At 37.7% G+C, this 20,943-nt stretch overlaps 1 long non-coding RNA gene across 1 annotated transcript in view; it reads right to left on the bottom strand.

Annotated features, from left to right (window-relative positions):
- LOC131107756 (uncharacterized) overlaps nt 1-20,943 on the bottom strand; it is a 59,013-nt gene that overhangs the window by 30,391 nt on the left and 7,679 nt on the right. The window lies entirely within an intron of this gene.

Here is a 20,943-nt window from a genome sequence, read left to right as displayed (position 1 = left end):
GTGGGTTTTCTCCGGGTACTCCGGTTTCCTCCCACATTCCAAAAACATGCTAGGTTAATTGGCGACTCCAAATTGTCCATAGGTATGAATGTGAGTGTGAATGGTTGTTTGTCTATATGTGCCCTGTGATTGGCTGGCCACCAGTCCAGGATGTACACCGCCTCTCACCCGAAGACAGCTGGGATAGGCTCCAGCACCCCCCGTGACCCTCGTGAGGAAAAGCGGTAGAAAATGAATGAATATAAGAAACCTAGGAACACACTACTAAATAGCTCCTACAACTCTTATTTCTAGTGTCTCTGAAGTCGTTTTGTACACAAAATTATCCACATCGCATCCAAAATAAGACAACTTTGATCCCGTAATCAACAACAAAATAGTTTCAGCACATACTATAAAAGTCAGCGAGTTCCACTGCATCATAGACTCCATCCTCAACTGTACTCGATACAATCTCATGCTTCAACATTCTAAAGTCCACGTTGATAAAAAGCGAAGGAGATAAATGACGAGGTTCCATTTACACATCCAGCACCCCTTTTCCCATCATTCCAACCACGACACGACCTCCCATTCGTCAACCTGGCTGACGCCGAAAACCACGGCTGCTCTTTAATAAAGTGGTGCACCGGCAAGACTTTGAGCCATGCCGCAACTAAAGTCTCCTCACTTATAGGACAGGCCGTGATGAAAAGCGGTGATGAATAATTCACTGCAGGGACACTCCGAGTCCTGATGGATGACCTTGTGCTTTGTCTTATCCGGAAGATGAAGCGGATGCAAAAAAAAAAAAAAAAAAAGCCTAAAGCCAATATTCAAGCTAGAGAAATAACAACAGTGACGTTTTTCTTGGATTAGGAAAAAGTAAATCAGAAGTACAGATTGGCTATAGTTCCCAAAATACAGTATTGGCTCAAAATAGGACAAATTTATCAGAACATACAATGTGTCACTGACACTTGACAAATGACAATAGCGCCTGCAGATCAGCAAATGTGCTCTTCTTGATAAATCCCTCATCATTAGTCTTCAGCGTGGACTGTGATGGATGCCATGTTTTTCCTCCTAGTGATGAAGTGGAGGACTACTTAACGCCACCGATGTAAATTGGCCGTGGACAGAAGGTGAAACGTGAGTGAAAAGTGGAGCTAGGTCTAAGGACTAAGTCTTGAGCTTATCGCAGTATTCTAACCTTTGTACCTAAGCTCTTCCTAAGACTTTATCAGCTAGCAGGAACAACATTGCGTCTGTGTAAACGGAATATTTTGTCCTGTGTGACGCCATGGAATTCTGGTTGAGTCAATCATGCGTTTGCTAAATATATATAGGATGCTTCTTCCAGGACTTGGCTTTAGGAAATACAATGTAGATTAATATTGGCAGCAAAGTCGGAATTTGATAAATGACTTGATGGGTTAGTTGGCCTAATTGACCTTTTCAAGCAAAGACAAACACATTTTGGGATCAGTTTTCCCTCGTTACATCGCCGTTCTGCACAATTTTTTTTTTAAAGTAAAACACATTAAAAACACAATTAGACTCATGCAGTGTGGTAATAATATGACAAGACAGAAAATGTAAACAAACAGAGGTCAAATCTGACCTTAACCAAAACACATGCTAACCAGGTTAGCATGTAGGTTAACCAAAGGGGCATGCGCAGTAAAACGTAAACATCAACATCACGTGATACCGACTTCCTCGAGTTTTCCTTTCATTTGTTGGAATAACTCCGCATTGCCAGTTTTTTGTTCGTCCAGTCATGAAATTTTGTTTGAATCAAAAACAAACTTTCCGCAGCAGTCCAGTGCCGATTTCTCGCCTCCATTTTTAAAACTGAAAAACATCTGGAGCTGCATGTTACGTCATATCTCCACATTCGCTGAAAGAACGCACCCAGGAACAGGAAAAGATAAAGTTCAATCTTGCTAATATTTTATAATTAAACTCAGCACATGTTTTATATAGATATGTATTTTCTTTTTTAATAAAAACTGGACTTGTGAATGGCGTATAGAAGGGTTTAGATTCTGTTCCACAGATGGCGCTAATACACAACCGCCAATAAACAACAGAAGAAAAACACCACAAAGAAGAACGCACCGTTTGAGCAGGTACGAGATACCTCAATCGGATTGTGGAAAGGAATATTCCACTCCTGGGAATCCGATTATATGTTCTTTCGGATTAGCACTTTTCTTTCGGAGCAAATAACCCGAATGGAATTGGAATATTTGGGTCCATGTATACATGGCTTATGATATCACACTATTTAGGGTGCATCGCTTGCCACCTACACAAAGGAAACAAACTAGATCAGGACTTGAACTGCGCTGAAGTGGACCTCTCGGTGCCAGCAATGTGTCTTTCATTAGATCCGTGCCCTGACTGACGTCAAACAAGGGCAAGCGGCACCAGCAGCAGGAAACAATTTAACGTGCGAGTGAGCGCCTCAATTGACTCTTTGGTCGCATCCCAAATCTTTGTTCATTTTACAGTTTAGGCACATCAGACACATCAGATGGGTGCAGATAGAATATTTCATCAGAAAGAGGGATGGAACATAACGCACTGACTTCATATTAAAACCAACAGGCTCAGAGAGTCGGGGTTCATGTCGGGACTACCTATACTGCCATACAGTCTGTACACCGCATACTCTCAAGTATATCCAAGTTTACTGTGTGTAGTTGTATCACTGTACAGCATAAACGCACACACACAGTCCGCCTCAAGACAAGAAATTGACTCAGAATACTGAACACAGTCACACACTGACTCATCACGGATCACTGTTTATGCTTCTTGACATCACTGGTGCCGATCCTGACCCGCCGACTGTGGCACCTCGCACATCAAATGTGGATTTTCCTGTTTTTGACATCTGTGTGAGTCACTCATCAAATGACTTGCTTTTCCTTATGAACACACATTCTTGTCTCTGCATGTATTTGATAAACAATGAGGTCTACCTTGCTGGAGTCTACCCTAGCTGTCTTCGAGCGAGACGCGGTTGCCAGCCAATCACAGGGCACATATAGACAAACAACCATTCACACTCACATTCATACCTATGGATAATTCGGCGTCACCAATGAACCCCAGTGCTTCTCAGTAGTGGTGGGGGCCCCCCTGGGGGAACCGTGGTGAACCGCCAGGACGATGTGATAGGCTGGGAAAACTCTTGTATGCGTCACAGCTCTTCATTGTGTTCCATTTTCCTGGTTTGGAGTTGCGTATGTACAGTAAAGATAAAATCAATAGATATGATCAGTTTCTCGATAGTATTTTAAACCCTGACAGGGGAACCACAAATGTGTGAGGTTCCAAAAACATGCTAGGTTAATTGGCGACTCCAAATTGTCCATAGGTATGAATGTGAGTGTGAATGGTTGTTTGTCTATATGTGCCCTGTGATTGGCTGGCCACCAGTCCAGGTAGAAAATGAATGAATGTGGGAGGAAGGCACACATGCATGGGGAGATCATGCAAACTCCACACAGAGATGGCCCCACGGGAAGTTGAACCCAGATGTTCTCCAGCTCCTGTGTGGCCTACATGCTAACCACTGGGCCACCGTGTGGTCCGTGATTTATTTTAATTTTTCTACCAATAATGAAGCTTATTTGGGTAATGAAAGGATTAATCAGACCTCTTTCTGAGTTTGTTCACTTAGCCCAATTGAAAAAATAATATCAGTTCTAAGATAAATAAATTATTTTAACTATTAGGTTTGACCTTTTTGCAACTGTAAATAAGACAAATAAGACAATAAATTAACATACATTTTAAATTCCTATTTAATTGGATTGTTACAAAAAGTTCCTATTACCTAAAAATTTCCTATAATTCCTATAAATTCCTATGTTTTATTTTATTATTATTTTTTTAATAGCATTGTTACAAAAAGTTCCTATTTCCTATAAATATTCCTATAAATTCCTATTTTTTATTTAATTTTTTTAAATAGCATTATTACAAAAATAAGATATTAAATTAACATACATTTTAAATTCCTATTTTTTTTTAATTGCATTGTTACAAAAAGTTCCTATTTCCTATAAATTTCTTATAAATATTCCTATAAATCTCCTATTTTTTTATTCTTTTTTAATTGCATTGTTACAAAAAGTTCCATCTCTATTTCATATTAACTTTCAACTTTAAATGCTTCACCTAAACCAGTCATATAGCTTTCAATCTCACAAGAAGTGACTTAAATAATATACATAATAGAGTTCCCTAATATTCTGGTCACCTCATGTAGTTTACACAAACAATAATAAACATCAAAATAATTGACACTCTGTGACAAAAGACGACCATTAAATTGTATTTACTTACTTAATCTACACGTAAATGATTTGACTTTCAAGCAGGGGAACCAGCACTTCCCTAAACGCTCTCAAAACGGAGAATGTTGCAATGTGGCTGATGCCATTTATCATTTTATCTTCCTCCGCCCTCCACAAGTAACGAGGTTCAAGTCAATGAAGCTCTTTTATTGACCAGAAGAACATTTTAGCAGTGCTGGTCCGGTCCCTCGGCAGCGATGCCCCCGCCACCCCCCTCACCCTACACTCTGTATTAATTAGGTAAAGTGGAGCGCGTCCATCCATCATCATGGTGATCAATAAGTCGGCCAGACAGGGTGGGAAAACCAGGCCACGCCCGCTGAGGCTTGCACCCCCCTTTCCTGTATGTGCAGTAGACACTTAGCTCAGTTGTTGAGACAAAACCATTAAAGATGTAGTGATCCCGGCCTTTTTGTTGTTAAAGACGAAACAAAGCTCACTGTGATATAGCTCCAAGCTAACTTTAACCCGCCTGGGAACCTCACTCCATTCACTTTCATAAGCCTCTTCCAATCATTTCACCTTCGATGTCAAACATTGGAGAACGTGGGTTTTTCTGCAACAAAAAAACTTTGAAAATGATGCATCATATGCCCAACTTAAACTTAAAGGCAGGATGTGGAGGCTCAGAGCTAAACATCAAAAACAAGCCTACTTTAAAATAAAATGATCTAAAACCAAACAACTATAAATATCAGGGTTGTCAAATTATTAAAAAGTCTAGCCACAATAGTCACTGTTCAAAAATTAATTAGGATTAATCACCATTTACAAGTAATACACTATTAAATATACATTTTAAAAGTTGGTTGGAGCAGATGTTTACTTTTTGGACAGTTTCTCAGATCTCCTGATCACAACAGGATTGCGTCCCGACACTCTCGACTTAAATGTTGACGTTAACCAACAGGCAAACTTGCCAAGCAATTCCTCAAAGAAAATAGGCAACCTTCCAACCTGGTTTGGTTCATATTTACACCGAAGAAAATAAACAACACAAACCAGGATTTCTCCTTATTCTGTCTGAGTTAAGTCTGGATATGGTTTACTTTTTTAGCAGGATAAGTCGCCAAGGTAACCGAAACTTAACATGTTTCGAGATACAAGTTCAGCGAGATCGGGCTGCCTTCTTTCAACCATCAAAAAGGAAGTAACTTTTAGTCAATGGAGATAATTCAATTTAATACTACTTTACTGCAGTATTTGTCTGCACTTTTAACAAGGCATCTAGTAACAATGATGCGGAGGTGAAACCCAAGTGAGGGAGATGACGCCTGCTGCGGTGTTTAAGCGGTGTCGTTCAGCGCTCATCTGGAGAGATTATCTTAAAAAGCACCAAATCCCATCATGAGCCTCAGACGGCTCATTTGAATGCGTAAATGTCAGGCGCCTCACTCACGTGCACGGGGACGCTCATGCAAATGATGGCAGTCTGTTTATGGGTTGCGCATAAAACACACGCAGTCTCGTGTCCCATGATGTTTTTAATTGGTAGCCTAAATGAGGTTTTTTCATTTATTTCTTTTTTACCAGACAAGGAATCATTTGCCAAATAAAATATAATTAAACGGTTAAACCATGTGTTTAAATATGTATGATAATGCTAATGTTAATGCTGCAGGCACACAAACGTGGGGGAAAGTCAAAAATACAAAAGAACACAGAAACACACAATGTACAGTATTAGCCAATTATTGTGCAACCATGTAGAGACAGAAATAAAAGAATGATCATTGATGGTTAAGACTATTTGAGGGGTGTCTAAACTTTTTACAGTAAGGGAAGAAAAACCGGGTTTCCCACTGGACTGCATTCTATCTGTGGTGTTTGCTGAAAGGTCCCTGGGCAGCACTATGGACATCCTTAGTTACTTTTTTCCCCCATACACTTTGAAACCCCGTGGCTTAAACAATGATTTGGCTAATTTATGAATTAAAAAAAATAAAATACAGTCCCTGTGATGCTTGTAGTGCAGATTCAGGAAGTAGTGAATTGGAGCGTGTTGAAGTTTTGATCTGACAAATCCTAAGTAAGTTTAATCAAATGCAGAATTACTACAACATAGTGCTCAATTGATGGGAAGAAAGCGTGTCACTCATCGGAGCTAACAAGTGATGCCGAGAACACCGAGTGGAAGCAGGATTGCAAGGTTTATAGCGCATCTTTTTGTGTAAACGTGGACACCTGCTTATAGATATAACCAAACATTTTATATACCATAAGCTGGAGCCTATCCCAGCTGGCTTTGGGGAAAAAGGGAGGGTATATCCTGGACTGGTCACCAGCCAATCACGAGGCACATAAAGACAACCAACCATTTGCACTCAGTCCCACCTAGTGAAAACACAAATGAAGTACTAAGATGATGACACCCACACAACTTTCCTCCTAACGTACTCTAAATGTCACATTTTGAATTCCAAGCTATTTAATAAGGCTTTCTAAAAAAAGAGACCCAACCACAAAACACACACACACACACACAACTCAGTGTACAACACAAATCCCACATAATCACAGTGTTAATATTACAAATTGTACTGACCGAACTAGAATGACTGGAGCTACACACAAAATCCAAAACAGTATTACAGTACCGATAACATACAGTAGTATTTTAAGTAACTGTGTACATTGTTTAAAAAAAAAAAAAAAAAAGCAAAACACAAATAATCCACAAGTACACAGAGTGCTGCATGTAAAAAAACAAACAAAGCAAATTGCAGAAGTGTGCACACACTCACGCAGTCAGAAATATAATGCTGGGAAATGACACACTGTTACACACACACACGCATACAAATATCCTATATACATTTAAAAAAAATATATATATATATATATATATATATTATCCAGAATATTAGACACAGCTGTCAGTGTGATGCAGTACAGTTACACTCCAAGCACAATAGTAAACATATCACAATAAGTGTCAAACCCCCCCACAAAAAACATGTATACAACACGAAGAGATAAGAACTTATAATAAAAAAAACCAACTCAATAGAATCATCAATAGACAGCCATTGCTGAAATATAGCATGTAAGTAAACATGTCAAAATATGCACTCATAATTTCTCAGCTTTGAATAAAGTTTGTACATTTAATATAGAAATGTGAGCATCAAATACAATTTAAATGCTTGCATATGAATTAAAATTTCAACCCATTTCAGCAATATTAGTAGGCGTGTGTGTGTGACACAAGTCAGTACTTTGAATATTGCACACACGAGACATAGCGAGATGTCGCCCGTGTCATTTTAATACTGACATGACTATTAGAAATAAAATCACACAACCGTGATAAGCAATCATGTGAAAGAAAGGACATAATTGCTCAAAAGGCCTTTGGGACTTTTATTTTATACATACTAGCATACATACTCCTGACAATTATCACAGACTAATTTATCACTAAATACTAAAATACTTTGAACCAGCGCTTGTTGTTGCAGATTGCAGAAAAGGTTAAAGTCTTTTTTTTTTTTTTTCCAGCCGAAAGTGAGTGGGTTGTTAGAGAAATTTCCCCTCAAGCTCTGCTGGTATTATCACTCCAAAGCATCACAGTTTCACTTTGACTTTTACATTTATTTATGTGAAAAACATCTGACAACAACACAGCCACAATACAACCAAACAACTTATATACGACAAAACAAAACGGGCTCATTTCTCAGCTCGAAGCAGTGTGGGGAAAGGGTTGTTTTAAGTATTTAGACATTTTATGCGTACTGTATATACACTTTATATATTTGATGCAAATACTACAAATAAAAAATACTTCCTTTATTTGAATTGGTTTCAATTTCAATTAAAAACAAGCGTTATTTAATTTAAAGAACTGCCTGGCACCGCTTTTTCATGACCTGAAAGATTTGTTTGTATTTAGAATTTTTTTTTTACAAGCATGTCTGAAATTATACCTCTAATTAATCTATTAATTAATCTAACATGACATGTACAAATGTATGACACATACACTGGGGTACGATTAAATAATCAGCTTCTTCCCACAGGTTGAATTGTGCAAGTGTAAACAGCAAAATGTACTTTTAAGTATGTATGTCAATATAAACTAAATTAAACTAAATAAAGTAAAAATAACTCATAATATGTGCAAGCAAATTAAACTAAGATAATGCTCTTGAGCTACAATTAAAATGTTCCGTTTATGGATCATTGATCTTGTCTCGATCTGATTCATACTTTCAGTATTAGAGATTAAACTTTTTTTTTTCCTCCACAAAGCAACAACAACAAACCAACCACACAAAATGCACACACGCAGCCAGACTTCAATGATTATTTGTTCGACACTCAACTCGCAGCACGAGATTGAAATATGCAACCAACAAAAGGAGGACAATACGATCCCAAAACACATGACAAGCTTTGATTTTTACGACAAGAAGAAGAAGAAGGCGACGGGGAGGAAGGATGCCGATCAGGTTTCAGAAGGTAAAAAAAAAAAAAAAAAAAGCAGCTTATTAAAAGTACTTTTCCTTTTTGCCTGAGAGATGAAATTATGATTAAAAGTGAAAACGTACAAGAGGGGTAGTATTGTTTGTATTCAAAATATTAATATTTGGGTAAGACATATTGAATGCAAATATGATGAAACAGATAAGTATTTATGTGACTAAGAATTGAACACAATAATCCTACATTTATACAATATAAACTGTAGTATGTTTACAATTTTAATATATCAAAATATTGTATTTTATTGTATTCCAGCCAACAGATGAACCAAATCATTAATATTTACAAAAAATATATAGTGCAGGAAAAATGTCAGAAACACACACACACACACACACACACACACAGTCAAGTCCTCATACACACATTAGCGCGAGTGGTTTGAGTCATCGCGGCCAACAACATCAGCTTTCGTTACTTTCATATGACAGAAAACACAAGAGAAAGTACTGCATGTATATCTTTCTGCAGTCAACAGAAGATTTGACACTACTACCAAAGTATTTAAGACAATACATGAACTGTATTACTACTTGTAATACCCGGATGGACGCACAGTGAGGCTGCTGATGCGGGTGTTGTTCCCGTGCTGTAGGATTAGCATAGTGAAACCGGTCCCGTCGGTGTTGCGATCGAATGTAGCGATCCTGGTCGGGAGTTGTCACTCCCTGGATGAGGTCTACCGAGAACAGAGTCTAAAGTGGAGTAGCGTTCGTGCGGGTTTCTGATTGTGGGTTGGGAAAAGCCCAAATTCAAACTGGCCTCAACTGAACCCAATCAAGGCAAACGTGCCGTGATGCCGTTCACTGGACTATCAATGCTGGCCTTCTTTGGGCCTTTATATAGGCCTCCTAAACCAGTGACAACGAGCACTAAGTCAACAACGAATCCACAAGGTAGAAATATGCATACAATTTTACCTCAAAGTTTTCAGTAAAGTTTTATTAGAAAGAAAGCAGCACAGCTAAAAAGGAAGGTCGTGGAGGCTCAGAGCTAAACATCTTCACGTTGAAATGCTAACTTTGACAATATCACGTAACTGAAACCAGCTCTTTTTTTTGTCGCAAAATATAAAAGTACGTCAACAAGTCAAACAGCTCAGTAGCTCCAGGCTAACTTTACCAACCCTTGGGAACCTCGTCTCATTCATTCACTTTCCTTCTTAAAATGTAATAATTTCAACTTTCATAAGATATTGTCTTACATGACATACTTCAGTGTGTTTTTTCTGCAGTAAAAAAAAAAAGGACCCAACTACCAATGCATTTAAGATTAATAAAAAAGCAGCGTGATGAGACAACACAGCTAAGAGGAAGGTTGTGGAGGCTCAGAGCTAAACATCTTCACATTCGAATGCGGTGAGGTACTACCCTCACAAGTATTATCTATTATCTACGGTTTATACAAAACAATGGCACAGAAAAAAGGCAGCAAATTTTTGGTTTTGTTGAAGCAATATTATCCCACGCCATAGAACCACAACTGAACATGTCCTGTTTGCTGCCTAAACAGGCTGCAGAGGAACGCCGACTAGTAGGAACTTAACTACCCTCTGCTGGTCGCTGCCAGGTACTACAATCTAATCAAGACCCGTACTTCAAATGTGTGACGATGACAAGTACTTTAAATCACAGCACGGTCCCGACGATTAAAAATGACACGCTACCCAACTGTGCGAAAAATGGCAAACAATGCGCACATGTGCAAAACCCGCTGTTCAATTCCCCCCCTCACTTCCAGCTGCGTGGGTTTGACCATAAACAGGAAACAGTTTCCTGTTTGCAACCATAAGTCGCAGTCAAAGTGCACTTGAAACCACAATAACGTTCCCTGAAACCAAAGCAAAGTTCTTGCGGCGGAACCCAGCAAAACATTCCAACCTTTGAGGATGGTTCGAGTCCACACATGAAAAGCAAAAAGGTTGTTGAAAATCACTGCCTCTGTTAGCGATGATACTAAATGACCTGCAGGGACTATGGGAATGGTTAGATTGCTTGTTTTTAACATGAGATGGGATCATCTCTGAATGTTCTGAACTCCTGTTTCCATTCCAGTATCGTTGCTTCTTTAGACAAGATGAGACAACAGTGCCTCTGGTGGTTGCAGCCAAATAGTACACTCATTTTCATCAAGATAGCATTATAATCAACAATTAATAGAATTGGTGAGAATATATTTCTTTGTATATTTCTATAAGGAGCTATTTACATTCAATTAATTATTATCGCCCGCATCAATTACCGGATTATACGTTATTTAAAGTGCAGCTACATTTTCTGGCAATATCATTTAATGCTAAACCAAAAAAAGAAAAAAAGGCAAGGGTCAATACATTAGAAAGTGAACTTGGACAGTTTGGAGTAGTCAGTGTGCAGCTGCAATAGCAGTATAGATTTACTATCCACTGAAAAATGATTAAGCTTTTCCTTATGAGGGTTCACCACAGTAAGTCAATCACATTAACTATTTGGCTAAGTTTTTAGACCGGATGTCCTTCCTGGTGCAACCTTAGCTTGGAATCGAACCCATGCCCTCTGCCATAAAAAAGGCAGAAGTATGTACCATTATTTAGACCTGTCACAATAATCAAATCAATTTAAATTTGCCGGCCTCGGTAAATTGACATGTTAAACGCAGAATCTTGTGGAAAGTGATAAATTTAGCAGGGGTATGCTGGAGCCTATCCCAGCTGAGTGGGTACACCCTGGACTGGGAACCATCGTATGTTCTATTGCAGATTTATAAAGACCCAAAAAGGCTAAAAACAAACAATTTTTTTCTGATGAAAGAAGAGCGTCTATAGTTTCTTTACATAGTTTTTACAATGTTTATGTAGTCCTAAAACTCGACATTTATTGGGTTCAGCAAAAATGCCCAAAAACTCGTGATGGAGTATGGATCTCTTTTTTCTGAAAATGGCTGACAGTGAATAAGTTAACACGACAAGACACACCGTAGAGTTTATGCAAACCGAGACAATATTGTACGAGTATGAGGTTAACCAAAAATCATGCTAACCGGGGCGGACGCTAACGGGGGTTCCACTATGTCTTGAGTCATTCCCATGTTCTTTATACTGAATCTGCACTGATGGGACCAGTGGGTACAAGGTGCACGTTTGGGAGCTAGCATCATAGCCCAAACAGACATTTTACAGTCAGTACTTTCCTCGTCCAAATGTCTCATCGGGTTTATCTACAGTACATCTGGGAAGTGTCCCGATAGCTTAGCTGATCATTTTTCTTTCCGTGTCGTTTTCCCATTTTATCAGTAGACGGGCCTGACGTTTGCGTCTGCTTCATAAAGAAATGAGGCAGGGATCCCGGCGTAGTAAATCAGGCCTTCAATGCAAATAAGAGATGCCGATCAGCAGAAACTCCACCATCGTGGACAAAACATCTACCGACAATAACTAACTTTAGCATACGTCGCTTCATAACAGCCTGTGATGTTTTTGTGGTATAGTTTTTGTAATATTTTGTTTGATTGTTTTGCAATATCAGGGTTTTATAGCTTAACACAGGTTTATTTTTAGCATATACGCAGATTAGCACTGGCGTTCCGATGACCTTTTGATTGACTGATAACTGATATTGCTGCTGTGTTGGGAACTTTGTGTTCCTGTTTTTTTTTTTTTTTGGGTGGGGGGGCATACAAGAGAATGCTGGCATGACTCAGCTACTTTTGACGTGACAATTTTAAAGTTTTTATTGCTTTCATGTGAGCCATTAATCAGTCGTAAACAAAAAAGATACAACCATACAAGCAGTGTTGTTATAGATTACATAAGATCATAACTAAGCTACTTAACTGTTTTTTTTTACATTTTCAAGTAGGGGTGTAGCGGTACATGTATCGGGAATTGGACTTCATGGTACGGTATTGAGGTGTATCGGTTTTCCACACATTAAGTGAGTGACAGGAAGTGTGACTTCAGAAATGTTAACCCTCGAGAAATTTTGAGTCTCTGTTTTTCCCCATTTTTTGACTTTCATTTCTACAATGCACCACGGGCCGCACTTTGAACACCCCATGCTTTTAAAGCCCTCCGTCAAGGTTGGCTTCCGAATGACGGCCATTAAAGTCAGAATGGGGGTATGATTGCAGCTCGGAGTAATAACTGTGTTACCGTCACTTTTATTGCAAATGTTTTGAAATCGGAGAAGGTGGCATACACGCAGGAAATCTAAAAAAAAAAAAAAAAAGTAGACCAGTCTTTTTGGTCTGTTTTTGTTGGAGGTGCATGTGAGTATTTGCAGGGGGAGGAGCCTGTCTGGATGAAACAGTAGCATTAGCAGTTAGTAGCCCCCCCTGATGGTGAATGGCAGGAACTAACAATGTTCAGATTGTTTTTTTTTAGGATTTAATTTAAAAAATTGAAAACTGGAAATATCAGCCCGCATGATAAACCAAAGGCAACAGCTGGGTTGGAATGTGTGACCAAACGTCCTGATTTACCAGGACAAGTCTTGTTTTAACAGTCAGGATTTTTTTAATGTAGTCAATATTTCAGATTTATTTTTTTAGTTTATTAATTGGTCCAGTAAGACTTGAAAAGCAATCTATTTTATGCTTTATTTTGATTCCAGATATGTTTATTCTTTCATTTTTGCAACACTGAAACTTATGAAGGGCTGCACGGCGGTCGAGTGGTTAGCGTGCAGGCCACACAGCTAGGAGACTTGAGTTTAATTCCACCCTCGGCCATCTCTGTGTGGAGTTTGCGTGTTCTCCCCGTGCATGCGTGGGTTTTCTCCGGGTACTCCGGTTTCCTCCCACATTCCAAAAACATGCTAGGTTAATTGGTGACTCCAAATTGTCCATAGGTATGAATGTGAGTGTGAATGGTTGTTTGTCTATATGTGCCCTGTGATTGGCTGGCCACCAGTCCAGGGTGTACCCCACCTGTCGCCCGAAGACAGCTGGGAAAATGAAACTTATGAGATATTATTTTAGGCACAATAAAAAATATATATAGTACAATATTTTAGAGCCAAACAATTATAAGACAAACTTGGAGTATCATTGGAGTGTAATTGCCGTGTATAATCCTAATTTTCAGTCATCAAAACATAGCCGACCTGGTTTAGAGCACCAAAAATAGGCATATTCGGGATTTTAATGGGTGTGTGCATTAGGTCAGGTGTACATCACGGGACACAAAGCTTCACAGAATGTACCTGGAGAGCAGCAAGGGTGAGTATGAAAAATGTGTAAATGTTGGCAGGTCCGTGACATCCTTGTGATATCGTCTATACTATAAACAATCTTTAAAAAAAATATATCTCTAAAAGCCTTTTTAGGCACGCCAGGACAGCCTAAGTGGAAGGTCCTATAGAACATGACTGCTTCGTGCACAAGAAGGCTTGCTGATAAATGGGGCAGAAGTACAGTAAGTGTTGGCAAGAGGCAGAAGCAGCTGTTCAAATGAAACGCGTCACAATCCTGCACGCCATCAACACATTCAGTAGATGCATCGCTGCCAAACCAGAGTCGTGAATCACTACTTTAAAAAAAAAAACATCTTTCCCCTCCTCAACATCTGGATTGTAGTAGCTGCATGTCGTTCATGTCGTTCATCCGAACAAACGACAAACCAAATGTTGTGTACTTTTTAGACTTGTCCTCTCAATCAGTATGTCATATTATCATGTATTATTTATCTAGTGGGCTAAATTAGCACGTTAATATAATAATCCCGGATGTGCCATTTGACTCATTAGATCAGGTGTGTTACGTTTAACTGTATATACAGTATCAGGGGTGTTCAAAGTACAACCTGGGGGCCATTTGTGGCTTGCATCTCCTTTTTTGTTGCCCTGCGGCACATGTTAGAATATATTATAGCATATAAAACGTAAAAAAATTTTAAAGTCTTTTTACAAAATAACTAAAACTAAATAACTAACTAACTAACTAACTAACTAAAATAGTCCCCGCATTCTCAGATTTCCATATGTGGCCCTCACTGGAAAAAAGGTTGTCCACCCCTGATACGTATATATGAATATAATCTTATGATAGTATTACATAATTATATCACTACACAAATATTACAAACTGAGGATGTCAAGGTGAAAAGATCATGATCATAAAGTTCAGAAGGACTGCATGCATTTTTTATTTTCTTCTTTTCTATCCCCTCCTGCTCCATGCATAAGGAAACATCAAATAAAGCCAAATAATACTCCATAGAACAGGGAAGGTGAAGTTACACTTTTCCCTGACAGAGGGAAAAGCCCCAATGGCTGGACAGGACCAAAAAAAGCTAACTCGGAAATTTAAGATTAAACCTGTCACCTGCCCGTCAGACATCTACAAAGATGGGAAGTGTAAGTTTGATCATTGGGTTTTTCATCCGGGAATGGCATCTATTATGTTGGAGTTCATGAGAATTAAATCTACAGACACGCAACACAAAACAGCTTTTGTTAAATTGTTCTTCCACGTCAACGTGAAAGCTATCCATGAATAAAAAGCAAAGGAATGACCTCAAGCATCAATAAAAAGGGACTTCTCTCCCGTTTAAGATCTCCTCCATGGAGGCCTCGTATAACCCCATTCTTTTTCTCAGTGACGCCACAGTCAAATAATTGTCTTACTTTAGAAACAAACATGAAATGAACCCCCGAGCTTCCGAGTCTCCACGTAATGTCTATACACTTTACCACTGCACTGCAAGATGGAAGCTTGTCAAGCATTGTTCAGCAAAGCACGGCCTTAAGTCCCATGCCAACTTGCTCCAGGCCTCCAGCAAAAGCAATAAAACAATGCTGGAAATGAAACGATTTGCAAATGACACCAACAAAGTCATACTAGGCCGTTCATTGATAAAAGTCACACGTTTAATTCCCTACAGTCAGACTTGCAGTGCTAAATATCGGAGGAAATGTCACTCTATTGTTTTATTTGACAGCCAATTCAACACATTTATCAAGCCAATAGCTTAGCACAGAGCTTTTTTTAGTCATTCAAATAGCATATAAATGACACCATTTGTTTTGGGGCCTACTTTTTTTTTTTTTGACAAGCAGGCGTCACTTCCTGTCATTTAATGAACCAGTCATGTCTGACCATCAAGTAGACAAAAAGAATGCAAGTCAAATATGTGTTCACGTCCTTGAGGCTGCAGCTGCAACAATTAATCTATAGTTAATCCATTACCCGATTAACCAACAATCCATTAATCGTTTTATTTCGATATGCAAACATCCTGATTTCACCCTGTTAAATGTGAATATTTTTTAATTTCCTGCTTTGTATTGGTTTGGTCCATCCATGGCCTAATAGGTTGGGCCGTTCATTGAAACAGCAGGCTTCAGATTAATCCACTATAATGAAGTGATCAGGGTTGTATTTTTGTGTACAATTATGTTTTTTCCATTTAGATTTGGTAGTATTTGACATTATTTTAAACAGAATATTCAAGCAGCAACCTGGTGTTTGTGCACTTGTCCAGTTATTCACTCAGTTGATATTTTACATTTCTGAATAAAGAGGCGGAAATTCAAAATGTGATTTTTTTGTTCGTTTGTTTTTTTTTTTTTAAATCTGACTCAGATTAAAACTGATTAATCTGTTATGTAGTATATATACACATGTTTTTTTCAATCTGATTCATAGATTAATCAAAATAAATAATCAACTGATTAATCGGTTATGTAATATATATTTCTAGACATATTGGTTTTACTCCACTGAAATTTGTTTAAAATCAGATTAATCGATTAAATGAAAATATTAATCAAACGATTAATTAGTTATTTAGTGTGTATATATATATATATATATATATATACACACACACACATATTGCTCTCTCCACTTAATGCGTTTTTTAAACCTGATTAATAGAGTAATTCAATAAATAATCGAACAGTTAATCGGTTATGTAGTAATAGTAATATGTAGTAAATTTTTTGCCCACTTAAGTGTTTAAATACAGATTAATAAAAAAATAAACTAAAAATATATTTATGGTATTTGTACACGTTTTGTCATCAAGGTCCCCTGATGAACACATTTTTTCCCTCCCAAAATGTGGTGTAAATATTTAGGATGTGATTATTACAGTCATTGATGGTGCATTTATTTGCAATAAATACACTTTTTACCCACAGATGTCCAAATGGTCTGTTGCATGAAAGTGAAATATATAGAATAGAAAAGTAAATCATATACTCAATAGTTGCTGGCTCTTTTATGTTAAATGCGCGATTAAAACGGGAGTTAATGAGAACAAATTGAACATATTTGATCTTGAACATTGTGCGTCATATTTTATTCTTATCTGAGAAATCTAATCAACAAAGCCAGCGTTTCATTCAAAAACAACATTGAGGCAAAGAGGAAACGGACAAGATGACTGTGTGTGTGTGTGTGTGTGTGTGTTTACAGTCTTCTCTCTGCTGACTTCAAACGGAACGACGAATATTATTGTCGTCAATATGACTCAAAGCTGGAAACATATTCATAACAAGATGGCAGAATTTCACCAGCCACAAATTTAGTGTCCGTGCTCAATTCATCGTGTGTCATCCTTTTGTCTCATAGACTATCTCTGGAGAATCGGGAGCAGTAATTGCATTTGTTTGTGTGAAGAAAGCCCAAATGTCATACCTCTTCGTTGTCCTCGCACAGGAAGCTTATTATAACGTCACATTTTCTCCTTTATTATTATTATTATTATTAACTTATTTTCCTGACTGGTTTATGAACTTGAAACAGCGGTGAGAAAATGAAACGTCCTCCGGCCTTTTTGACGCTTCAAACGTCTGGTGTCAGGATGCGGACATTAAATGAAATGGGAGAAAATAAGCAAACAAGAAAGGTTAACGCCGCGAATACACACAATAATCATAAACGAGCAATTCGTCGAAAATAATAAAGGTGTTATTGTATGTAAAAGACAGAAGTTATGGGGGGGCACTTTATAAGCACTAAATGTTTGGCATTTGTATAATCAGAATTCCCTATTCTCTTAGTCACCTTCATGTTTTATAACGCTGAAGTCATTTGGTATTATTATTATTAATATTATTTATAGAATGTTATTTTTTTAACCAAATGAGATTTTTTTCACAGGAAGAACACCTTTGGAAAAAAAACGTGTTACATTTTTACATAAGAAACGGAACAAAAAAATACTTCAATAAAGCACAAATATAACATTACATAATAACTACCCATATTTCCTATTGTGTTGATATTGTAGGTGGAAAACACAAGACTGAAGGCCTAAATATTATTCTAATGTATGTTTAAAAAAGTTTAATAATACAATATAACAGGCCTTTCTGAAAACCAGAACGATAAAAGATATTTAAATTAGATTCGAATAAATCAATCACCATTAAATCGTCGAGCTTTATGCAAAAAAAATGACTCCACAGTGACCTTCCCTTGGGTCCTTTAGGTCCTCAAGAGCAATAAAAACAACATTAAAACCAAAATAAAGCAACGAACATGTGAATAGTTACAAGTTAGAACAAAAAAGTCAAATAAATACTTTTTTTTTCAAAAACATTTGCCATTAAAGTCCAAGTCTGCTGTGGAGTACCATGAGCAGTTAAACGTGGGGACGAGTCGCCATCTAGCGGACGAAAAGAGAACTGCTACTATTGCCTCTGCTACCACTATGACGGCCATATGGTGTTTGAGTATCATGACGTCACTCTACAGGCAGTTTCTGTGGTGGCTTTCAGTTTCTTCCACTCCAACACAAGCACGATGATGATTGTTATGAACATTGTTATGTTTTGCACAACATTTATGCATCCAAAAAGCACATTAGTGCAGTGAATGCTTCAAAATTATGGACAAATAAATCATGGACATCAACTGCATCCCCACACAGTTAGTCTGACTCTAATTGATTTATTCTGACCTGAAAACATTCCAACATCATATACAGTGGTGTGATTTTTATTCCAAATTTATTATTTTTTGCATGTTTGATGTGAAACATTTAAGTGTGGCGAACAAATGTAAATAGTCAGTGACAACACAGCTAAACACAAAATGCAGGTTTTAAATGAAACCATTAACAGACTATAAAGCTATTTCTAAAGCTCTGGGACTCCAGCAAACCACAGCGACAGCCATTATCCATGAATGGGGAAAACATGGAATAGAAGCCAACCAAAATGAATCCAAGAACACAGCGATGACTCATCCAAGAGGTCACAAAAGACCCCACAACAACATCCAAAGATCTGGAGTCCTCACTTGCCTCAGTTAAGGTCAGTATTCATGACACCAGGGGAATCTTGGGGGAAAATACTCTGGTCTGACAAGACAAAGGTTGAACTTTTTGGGAGGTGTTGAATGCAGAATGTAATTTATTGCTCCTAAACAGGAAGCCACATTTTTTACGAAGGAGGCCAAGTTTCAGCAGAAAAATGACGAGTGAACACGAGAATATGAGTCTCATAGTCATCTGAGACTTACTACTGCACAGTCAAACGAGGAGCAGCCGTATCGCTTCGAGTGTGTGCGTGTCAAAATGTGCAACAATACATGATACATGCCCCCGCTAACTTCTAATTTCACTTCTTGAAGATATTCGCCTCTCCACATTTCTTCATCTGAAGCTTTTTAAAAGTTGAGTCAGACGCACGCAGCTACACGTTTGACAACACATCATGTGCATTTGTCTTCAATTATTCTGCAACGTTCATTTAAAAGGTCACGTGATTTGGTTGCCAGGACAACGGCCGAGAATGAGGAGGCATCACTTATCACAATAATATCTCATTTATTGGAAGAAAAAAACTTAAATCATCATCAAACAGTGTTTTTACATAAATGTCAAATATGTGATGTCATATTTGTAAAATAAAAGAAAATTGTCAATTGTTTGCAACAATATTGCTGCAATACTTTATTTCAATAATTTTATTTTATTTTTTATTATTTTTATTTTATTTATAAAAATATGCAGTATTTTTTAAATAATATAATTTATAATGTGGTTGTAGAATAGTATTGCATTACTATAGTATTATATTCTATTATAATTTCATGTAATAATTCTTCAATTTTAATACATTGAATATTTTGAAATTATTTCATTAATACTATATATTAATATAATTATTTTACTAGACAGCTCGATACTTTATTCATCTCCAAGTTTAACTCAATTAATTTTTTACTATTACTGACAGTGTTATATTATTAATGTTTGTTAAACTATTTTACAATTAAAAAAAAACACTGATGCAATGCAATTATCTTCATGTTAAAATATGGATAATGTAGATGCATGCACATAAATATAAACTGGCCACATTTTGCTCCTTTTTTTATCAATCTGTTGTGTATTTTCTTTTTATTTATGACCCAGTTAAACCAACATTAAACGAACAACTAGACAACGTATATATCATTTCATGAAGTCTACAACAAATGAGGGTTTTAAAAAGATGCTTGTGGATTCAGTAGTAAAAAGTTCATGCGTGTGCGTGTGTGTTGAGTGCTCTTCTACCCGGCAACATAGTTTGCTGAGTCATCTGTGTCCCTGCGCCTCCCACGCTTATACCCACGCTCTCTGGAAGGTGATACCAAAACTAGGTGCACCACCTCATCCGGGCCCCAAAAAAAAACATGCATTTACTGTAAAGGGTGGAGGAGCAGGTCAGGGCGGGGGCGGGTCCTCATAAAACTATCAAATTATTGTACTTAAAGTGACGAGGAACAATTGTGGTCGTTCTTTTGCTCCAGGGATCCCCCGGCAGATGTCAAATATACTTGTCTCTTATGTCACCGTGGTAAATAGAAATAGGAATAGTGTTCAGCTTGCAACATAGTCTAAAGTTACAAAGCTACGCTAATGAAAGCGTGTGCTAACTATCTTTAAAGCTCTGCACACAACCACCTAGTTAGCGCTGATGCTAAAGCTAACAAGATGGAGGGATGTCCTTCCCAATGAAGGGAATATGTGATGCTAACCATAGAACCGGACATGGACGGTATTGCATAGCAACAAAGCGTGGCACCCTGTCCTGGCTGCTCAGTACAATATGGCTAATTTGTGTGACCAATAATAATTAAGGATGTCCTCATCTACATTTTTTGATCAGAATGGTCTTACCGATCT

This window comes from Doryrhamphus excisus, linkage group LG20 (genome assembly GCF_037039965.1).
Source record: "Doryrhamphus excisus strain RoL-2023G ecotype Guam linkage group LG20, RoL_Dexc_Guam_v1.1, whole genome shotgun sequence".
NCBI lineage: Eukaryota > Metazoa > Chordata > Actinopteri > Syngnathiformes > Syngnathidae > Doryrhamphus > Doryrhamphus excisus.
Note: the sequence above shows the minus strand (reverse complement) of the source record. Positions and strands in the feature narration are given on the sequence as shown.